Genomic DNA, 9347 nt, shown 5'->3' on the forward strand with positions numbered 1-9347 from the left:
TGTGGGTTATGAAGTTCCTGCACGCTGTCTGTAAGCTGTGGAGAAGTTATTACAATTTGTAATGTTTTAGTCCCTCCTCCCCGCCAAGTTTTTAAATGATGCAGGAAGAGAACTGTTTTGCAGCTGGATTTTAGCATATAAAAAATGGTATTTATTCTACTTTTTGAAGGAACAGATTACAGTGATATGAATATTAAGGGTTTCTGTGTTGTGTGGGTCTCTTTAACAAATTTTGGTTCAGAAGCCAGAGTTCCCCATTAAAATGCTATTACTGTGTAATTCTTTTGGCAAGGTCTGTTGCACACAAACCGCTGTTCGAACCATTTGAATTACCACAATTCAGGGTGGTGGTAGCTCCAGGGTTCGCCAGTGTCATTGGGCACACTTGCGCATGGTTCATTAGAGCAGACTGGATGGACACAATGGTGCTTACTACACAAGGGCTCACATAGGACACAAGTAACTTTAAAGAATGGCGTCAATATGTGCAGCTTTTTGCATGCATTTTGACATGCCAACACTTGCAATAGTAAATGAATTAAAAAGAAATAATTTTTTACCTTAGTATTATTTGCATGGGAGATGGACATCTTTCCAAGCTTTCTGGATAACAGGTTTCCAGATAAGGGATTCAATACCTGTAAATGTGCTTGTTTAGTTAGTATGATTGAAATAAATTGCGATGAAAACCTAGCACATACTTTAATACCAAACATATTTCTTTCAGATATTCAGATATAGCTATTGCATAAAGGGCAATATACACTTAGGGGCTCATTTATAAAGCTAGGCTAAAAAACAGCAAATAAATACACTTCTCTTTGTACGTGGACTCCAGAATCTGTGTATTCATTCTAGGTGTACCCTAGAATTTATTTTATTTTAAAATAAAAATGGTGTTTGCCATCAACACTTTTCCGATATCTGGAATTTTCTTTTACTTTGAATTTATTCCATGGATTTCAATAGGTTATACCAGGTCTTTTAGAGTAAAATAAAGTTGTATTCATGGTGTTGAGATGGCGTAAAATAAATAAATACTACAACTAGTTTTTGTTTTAATAGATGATATGAGAGATTGAGACTTACAACTTAAAATCACACATAAAAAATTTACACTTTTAAAAATACGCCTTTTTTTTACACTTTTTTCGCATAGATCATTTACATGGTTTTATAAATAGGCCCAGTAAATTTTCCTTTCAGAATTGTACATGGTATAGGGGAATATCCATAGCAGCCAATCGGATACTTGCTTTTACACCCTGCTTAGAACCCAACAGGAAGGGTATAGGTTGTGAAATGTAAGGTTGTGGCTAGCCAGGTGCTACGTAAATGGATCTAACAGTGTTTTGCATTCTTTTGTTCTTGCACTTTGCTCTCTAAGGCAGGGTTCAGCTTTGATCCATCAATAGAATTTTCTCTCTGATGTCTACGCACTGTGCAGATGAATCAGGACACAGATGCAGAATATTTTCAATCTGACATATACACACAAAAAGGTGAGAAAAACTAGAAACAAACTGGGGAAACAGGGAATCATAGTTGTTTGCACATTAAGCGCCTTAGTAAATTATCCCCAAATGGGAAAATGTAATAAAAGCTATGAATATGAAATCACAGAATAAGAAAAAAATCTTCTCATAGGGTATAATTCTTATATATATTCAATATGACATAGACAGGGGTTTCTTGTCTATGTGCTACCATTCCATTTATTAATTCCTTCATTCCAGCCCCCAAAATCTCTTCTAATTATCTTTTTGTGACTATAGTGGATTAGGAAATATTCCACTCATATTTGTAAATCCATGAGTAATTTGCTGGGAATATATTTAGTTCTGTAGTATTTGTGTTTATTTATAAAACGTTACAGAAAAGCACATCATCTAAAATTGATTCTGAACTGGAAACTGTTTAAGTAATCTTCGAATCCTTTAAATAGAGTGCATCTTTTATCCACAGAACTGTAATATACAATTATAAAGTGAAACCACTGCCGACTGGCTATGTTTGAAGCTATAATTATCCAAACAATAAAAGCAGATATATTTGTGCTTTGAATCGCGTGGCATATTTTGGAGTAATGGAAAGTGCAAAGCCTTTTTCTGTGTTGTACTAAGTTCTTAAATATATATATATAGTATATATTATACGCGCGCGCGCGCGTGTGTGTGTGTGTGTGTGTGAAAGAGCAGCCTGCTTGCACCATTTATAGTCAATAATGTGTGTGCCTTTTTTGGGCTGATTTGCCTATATTGTTTTAGTTTTAGCAATTGCTAAATGTAACTGTACCAAAATATATTTTTATATTTTGGGCTAGTGCAGAAGAATGCATACAGTATGGTATAGTTGTATCCATTTTGTACATGCTGTGACCAAACTACAAGGGGATTCTGTCTTTTAAGGACTTGGTGTCGTGTCAGTTGTTACTGACCCAGCCCTGGGCTTTCCTGCATTATGATTAGTGCATGTTTATTCTCCTTACTTTTCATTGCCTTCCAGGATTATCAGACATTGAGAGGAGAGCTTTCAGGGAAGATAATGAGCTACTTGTCTTCGAATTTACTTTCTAAGCACATTGCTTAGTTTTCTGATGTTATATTACAAATGTTTGGGTATCAGAAATACCATTGCACCAAGTTCTTCTCTTTTTACTGTTGTTCTTACTACAGAAGATCATAGATGCTTTCCCAGAATGCAGTTGCCCCATACACTGTACAGGTCTGTTTCAGTGCCTGTTCCTGAAGTCTTGCTGTCACAATAAAACCCTAAATCAGTGATAAATAACATAATCCTCTCCAGCTGTTGCTGAGCTACAGGTAAATGCATGACAGGAAATTCTGGAATGCACAGCATAGCAATAGCAATAGCACCAAGAGAATATGAATGACCGAAAATCTGCTTTTAAGTTTTCCAGATATTGTCCTCTTACGTATTATGCTGCCACAGATGTGGCCCTATCTGTTCCCCTTAATGCAAACAGAATGTCCAGAACAGGTCCACATGGCAGCAAAGTGCAACAAAACAGCCAAGGTGCCTTGATCTGATTTAGGAAAGTGGTTGCAGAGAATTTGTCAGACAGGACTAGTGCATAGAATAATGAAAGTTTAAACCAGCAAACTGCTTGGGAAGTTCTTAATCCAGAAAAGGGCCTTACACAAGATGTTGCCATGCTCCACCATTTCTAGCACAATTTATGTAGGATTTCAGCTTTTGTAATTCTGCCACATTTTGAGCTAAGGACACATACAGTAGCTTAATATCCTAATATAAATATAACAATTGTGTTCAAATTAAAAGAAAATTCCTAGAGGGGAAATATCAATTACAGAACATTTTACACATTGAGTAATACATACTGGCCTTTTGGCTGAGCCAATTTTCTCTGTTGTTAAGATCTACACTGATATCTACACAGGTACTGGCTTCTGTACAATTATACATTGAATAATGTACCCCTGTTGTAAAATATAGGGATATTATAAGTCACCAAGGAGTTCCATGACCATATTATACAGGTCATGGAACACCAGGTGACTTCTAATATCCTAATTTTTTACAACAGGGGGTACATTATTTGTTATAATAGTTTTAGTGAATCATGTGACAGAAATTACATCACTAAGTTACAATTATATCTGATGACATCACTAAGCATCTTTTATAAGGAAATAATTAACAGTTTGGTCCCATACGGAACTAAACTGTATATTATATACATATAATACATCTTGTACATCTTGACTTTTTTTGTGCTGGTTTGCAACATGTGACTGTTCATTGGGTATGATTGCCAACAATAGCATCATGTTTCAATCAAATCTTAATGCATTATTATGAGCAAGAGGTCCAGAGCAATAGGCATTAGATGAATATAGAACAGACCTTTTTTCTTTACTGTCTACATGGGTACAAGGTTAATAAACACAATTGAAAGACTTTATTTTCTCAGGGAATAAAAAAACAAATGCATTAGCATCTCCTCTATAATACCTCTTTTATAGTCATTTATAAAACTAATATAGCAAATATGTGGCACTCGTTAAAGTTACTCTAGTCTAAAGCCACCCCTTGCACTTCCACAAATTTGCACTTGGTGCTACTTGCTCCATCTTGTTTTCTCTTGTAAATCATGCACCTAGTAATGCAAGGGAACCCTGGAGCTAACACCACCTTGAAGGTAAGAAAGTGATCTGAATATAAAAATAAAATTCAAATATACAGATGTATCAGGGTGAAAGTCATACTAAAGAGGAGCTTCTGTCATCACTTACAACTTATCTGAGCACAGTTATATCACAGGAGGCTAAATCAATATTCAGAGGGAGAATGTTTCTCTTGTAGCAAAGTAACTAGCTTTTTATGCAAAATATCCACCTTCTAACCAAATATGTGATCATTTCCCCATCCCCAGCCTATATCTACCTGCTTTTTAATCTCTGTTAGAGAGCTTTTTTCCCTTGATTCCTAATACTGATTAACCTTGCTGGCTGAAGAATCCCCCATCGTAGAGTTCAGTGTCAGAGCTTAATGACTTGAAAGGAGCTAAAACTACAAGCAATTTCAGTTTTGTAATACACACACATGTACACATTATAGCTTCATAAAGCCACGTTGCTATTTTAAATTGTATTTTATATTTTTTATTATCTTTATTCTTTTCACTTTTTGGACGGGAAGTTGCCTGTGGTCTCCAACTAAAAGAAAAAATACAAAACAACACAGGCAATTACTATTTTCAATTATTAAAATCATATATACATAAAAAGCAACTTAAAAACTCAAAGTTACAACTTAAGAAGACTGACTAAAAACAACAAATCAATTTTGAGCATCTATAAAAGCAGAAGGTTTTTTGTTTTTTTTATAAATATTTGTGGCTGGTACAGAATACATTTGCGTATAGTTATAACAAATAGTATAACTTAAAGGGACCTGTCACCTTAAGTAATAATTTAAAACCCTTTTCTTTGATGTGAGTAGTCCAAAATAAACCTTACTTTCACTATTTAAATTGTTTAAGTTTTGTTTCCTTCAGTCTTGGGAGAGGAAGTCAGAAACCCTAAGAACATGTTTACAAAAAAGGAGACAAGAAATCCTGTGTTTCTTTTGATAGAGAACTCAGTGGAGCATTTCTGTGAGTGCCTACGGCTGTATTTACATAGACCTTTCTGATAAAGCTTACTTAGTTTTTACTTTTCCTTCTTCTTTAAGGCAAGCTTTGCATCATCCCAAAATCTTGTTTATGAATGAGAATGGGGGACCTAATGCCCATGTCTATGCATTGGCTATTCAGTTATAGGTGGTAAGGATGTAGAGGAAATGTGGGGGAAGGAAGGAGGGCAGTGATATCTAGAAAGGGCTGAATGGAAAGTAAAAAGAATGACTGCCCCACCTCTATGACTGAGGCTGAACAGGCAACATATGATTGACAGCTCATATTTTTAAATACAGTTATAACAGGTATGGATGTTTTAATAAAAAAAGTTTCATTTTAATTTGAAAAGGACTATTATTATACAGTTTTTTTATGTGTGGGTGACAGGTCTCATTTAACAATCAAAGCTGAATTCATACTTTTGCATGTGCACACCATAATATTTGACTTGGTTCTTATCTGAAAGCTGCTTTGAAATAGATTTGTTTAAAAATTTGAAAAAAGATGCAATGCTAAAAATTACACACAACCTGGGTGGGTAATGGTAGACAGGGTCCATATTTCCCCTTACTATTTCCTATTATTCACATGTACTTCATTAGTAGAGTACATTCCCCAGTGACCAGTGGAACGCAGGATTTAAATGTTTTCCATTCAAAAGTCAAAGATAAAGCATTCTTTATGCCCTGAATTGATTAGTTTCCTCTTTTGTTTCATTGCTGCCAACAAAAAAATATGTTACCATTAGCAAGAACATACGAGGCAACATGATGATCCAATTTTAACAACACTTCTGAATGCGAATTGTGCATTTTTTTAAAATATTTCCCCCCAGTGAGTCGTTCACCTCTAACAATCCAACGGAACCAAGTAGGGTTTCTCCGATGCAGCATGTCAGAAGTAGTCTATTTTTGGTAAAGCTTCATGAAGCTGTTGTCGGCAAGACAGCAATCATAAAATCAAAATCCGATTTTGTAAATGGCTTGAAAGTTCTCTTCAATGGAAAATCCATTTCTTGTTCCACAATGCTTGGAATGTAAATGTTTTTTCCAATACAATCTGTTTTGAAAATCATTCAACTTGTCATTACAGAATAAAATTTGGAGGAAATTGGTATTTCGATATGACAGTATCAGCTATGCAGTATAATCTGTTAAATATGACGTTATTTGACATTCTTTGGCTAATGGGAAAAGATGCCTGTTTGAACAATTAACCTGTGAAATTATTTCAAAGTTGACAATTAAGATGTCTTGGGACATTTGTCTGTTTATACTTTCTTACCAAAGGAATATTACACCTGCTGTTGTACTTTCCTGCTCTATACAAACACTACTCCTTTTACCAATGGCTCTTCTCTTAAAATTCTATATATTAATGCTTCCAGTATCCTGTATATTTGATCCTTAAATATATTGGAAATGGCCCTGCTGTTTAAGTAATTTCCAACTAAACTGTAGGATTATTGTTTTATTCCCATGGTTCCCAATATTAACAGTGAAACCACACAGCCACAGTTGACTGACCACAAAAGAGAGAAACATTTGGCATGGAATTTATTTTGTCCAGCCCCCCCATTTCAAGGGGTCTGACCCCATTTCAGATTCCCTGTCTCCATAGAAAACTAACCCCAGCCAGCATCTCCATCCCTGAAAGCTGCTTCTGGCTGTCTCCATTGCAACAAATGAGAGATCTTGTCACCTGACCCCCTTCCCTCTTTCTACGCCCATGAAACTTCCCGCACCAGCTATTCTGTTGCCAAAGGAAGGATTTTGTATAAAATAATTTTTCAGCTTTTCTAAGAAAATATATTAAAATTAAAATATGTAGCTGTGATGAGCAGGTATACAGCAACAGGGGAGTGGCCAAAAGGTGGGCATGGCATAAAAATTGGGCAGCATGCTGTTTGCGCTACAGGCCCATTCCTGTTCTTGGATTTCACTTTGGAAATCTGGTTACTTTAAGCTTATTCCTGACTGAGCTTTTGCTCCTCTGACAAGACCCCATGTCCATGGGGTTCTCTGCTAGATACAGAAAAGATTAACAGTACATGACGAGCTACTGTATAATACCAACCAGGGACAAAAGGGCAACAGTTTAAACATCCCTATGCTCCTCACTACTATAATTGCTGCTCTTCTGCCACCCAAAAAGAAGTATATCTGTGGTATAAGACTGAGGTTTTATCCATTCTTTTACCCTACAGCTGCTATACTGAATGGTTTGCTAATGACCAACCATTATGAGGCCATTTGGGCTACTACCCCTGCTTACAATCCTTGAGAGGCATTACATAACCAAAGGAAGGCAAAGTAGGCTATAACAGTGCTGCAAGTTTCTAAGCCTGTAAAAGCCAATAAATAATCCTTATCATGACAGCGCATACTATATTGTTATATATATTTTTTTTTTGCTAAACTGAAAATGAATTGCAATTAACAAACAATGTATATGTTAGATAAAACATAATACAGTATCATAAATAATAATAATAGATTGTAAAAGTTGAAATTCCCCATATCTACTAAATGTCTAGACATCCCTGAGATGTGGTATGAGATCTTCTTCTTCAATTGTCAGATCGGTGCTGTTACGCTGTTGCAGAGCTGGGCCTGAGCTCAAGGTCTTCTCTCTCTTATATTTTTCTGGTGTTTCAGGACAGTCAGCTGCAGTTTCAAAGAAAAAGACATACAGTAATGATCTGGAAGCCATAACCAGCAACATAACTGCTCTGGCCTGTTCTATACAAAATGTAATACAACTAATTCATTGCACCAACACAGCAGCTTAGCAATACCAATTGATCATTACACAAACTTTGAAACAAAGCTTTGCAATATCTAGCCTCTGATATATAAATAATGCAAATAAAATAATAATGCACTTGCTTCTGTGTGCCCAGATGTGAGAGTTCTTGATTCTTTTTACATTTCTAAAAAATCTGTAAAATGTTATTTTGTAATAATAAATCAGCCTCCTAATCAGAAAACAAACTCCAATACAAATCTGCAAAACCCAGCATTAATCTGGACAATGGTTAGGGGTGTCCGTCCTTGTTTTGCCTTCCTAAGCCACACAAACTATTTTGGGGGAACTTCCTTGTTATCCTGTTTTCATAAATTATACATTTGAAAACGTCTGCGGTTTGGTTTTCTCTTCCTTTCCTTGCTTTATTTTACAAATCAGTTATTAGGTTGTAGTGATTACCAGTGGGATATTCATCTTTAAAACATAACTTGACTCAGAACAAGGTCATACAGCCTCAAGCCTTACGGGAAATCCTAATCCACGCATATTTTGATGATAGCATCCATTCCAAATGTTGAGAAATAGCATAAGATGCTGGAAAAGTAAGAATCACGTAGGGAGATGGTGCAAGGACTAAGCAATTACAGTAGGAAAGGGCATAAGTGGTCAGTGGGCAATAGTAAGGGTTATTGTCATTTGTTATTTATTAGTTAAACCAGAATCCTGCTCAAACTTAACATTTTATTTGGCAGAATTCATATGCCACAGCATCTTGTGCTTTTACCATAATCCAAATCTGCACCCTTTTTTAACATTCCTTTACAAACATCATTATTATCTCTATGTAATTTGCTGTGACAGTGTTGAACTCCTGCACACTGTTTAAGTCTCTGACTTTATAAGATGTTATATACACTGACTCATAAAAACACTGATGTGTCAAAGTGAAACAATGCCCGTAATAAAGTACCTTTCTGGGCAGTCTGATGACTGACATTGCAGCAAATTGAAAAAAATAGATATTTCAGGGAACAGTGTTTCTACTAACAGCTGCCCATGTACCGTGCATGTCTGTGAATGTCTGTAAAGTGTATTTCTCTCTTAGGGGTACGGTAGATCTTTTAGTGAGCTATAGTATAACTTCAATGCACATTATTAAGATGAAAGATTATTACAATTAAATGAGCAAACTAATCAAACTTCCATTTCTCAATTTGAAGGGGCTACAGTATTGTTAGATCACTACTTTAATATTGACTTTATTCCACTGAGTAATATGCAGTCTCTATAAGGATTCCAGCACTTTAGATGTGGGCAAGATAGTATTCTCCGTATGAGATGGATAAAGGCACTTTTCATAACTGATAATGCACTGCATGTTTTTGTGTCATGGTATTTTTATAATTGTTTTCCATTAGTACAAATATGTTGACAAATC

The sequence above is a fragment of the Xenopus tropicalis genome, chromosome 8 (assembly GCF_000004195.4).
Source record: "Xenopus tropicalis strain Nigerian chromosome 8, UCB_Xtro_10.0, whole genome shotgun sequence".
Lineage (NCBI taxonomy): Eukaryota > Metazoa > Chordata > Amphibia > Anura > Pipidae > Xenopus > Xenopus tropicalis.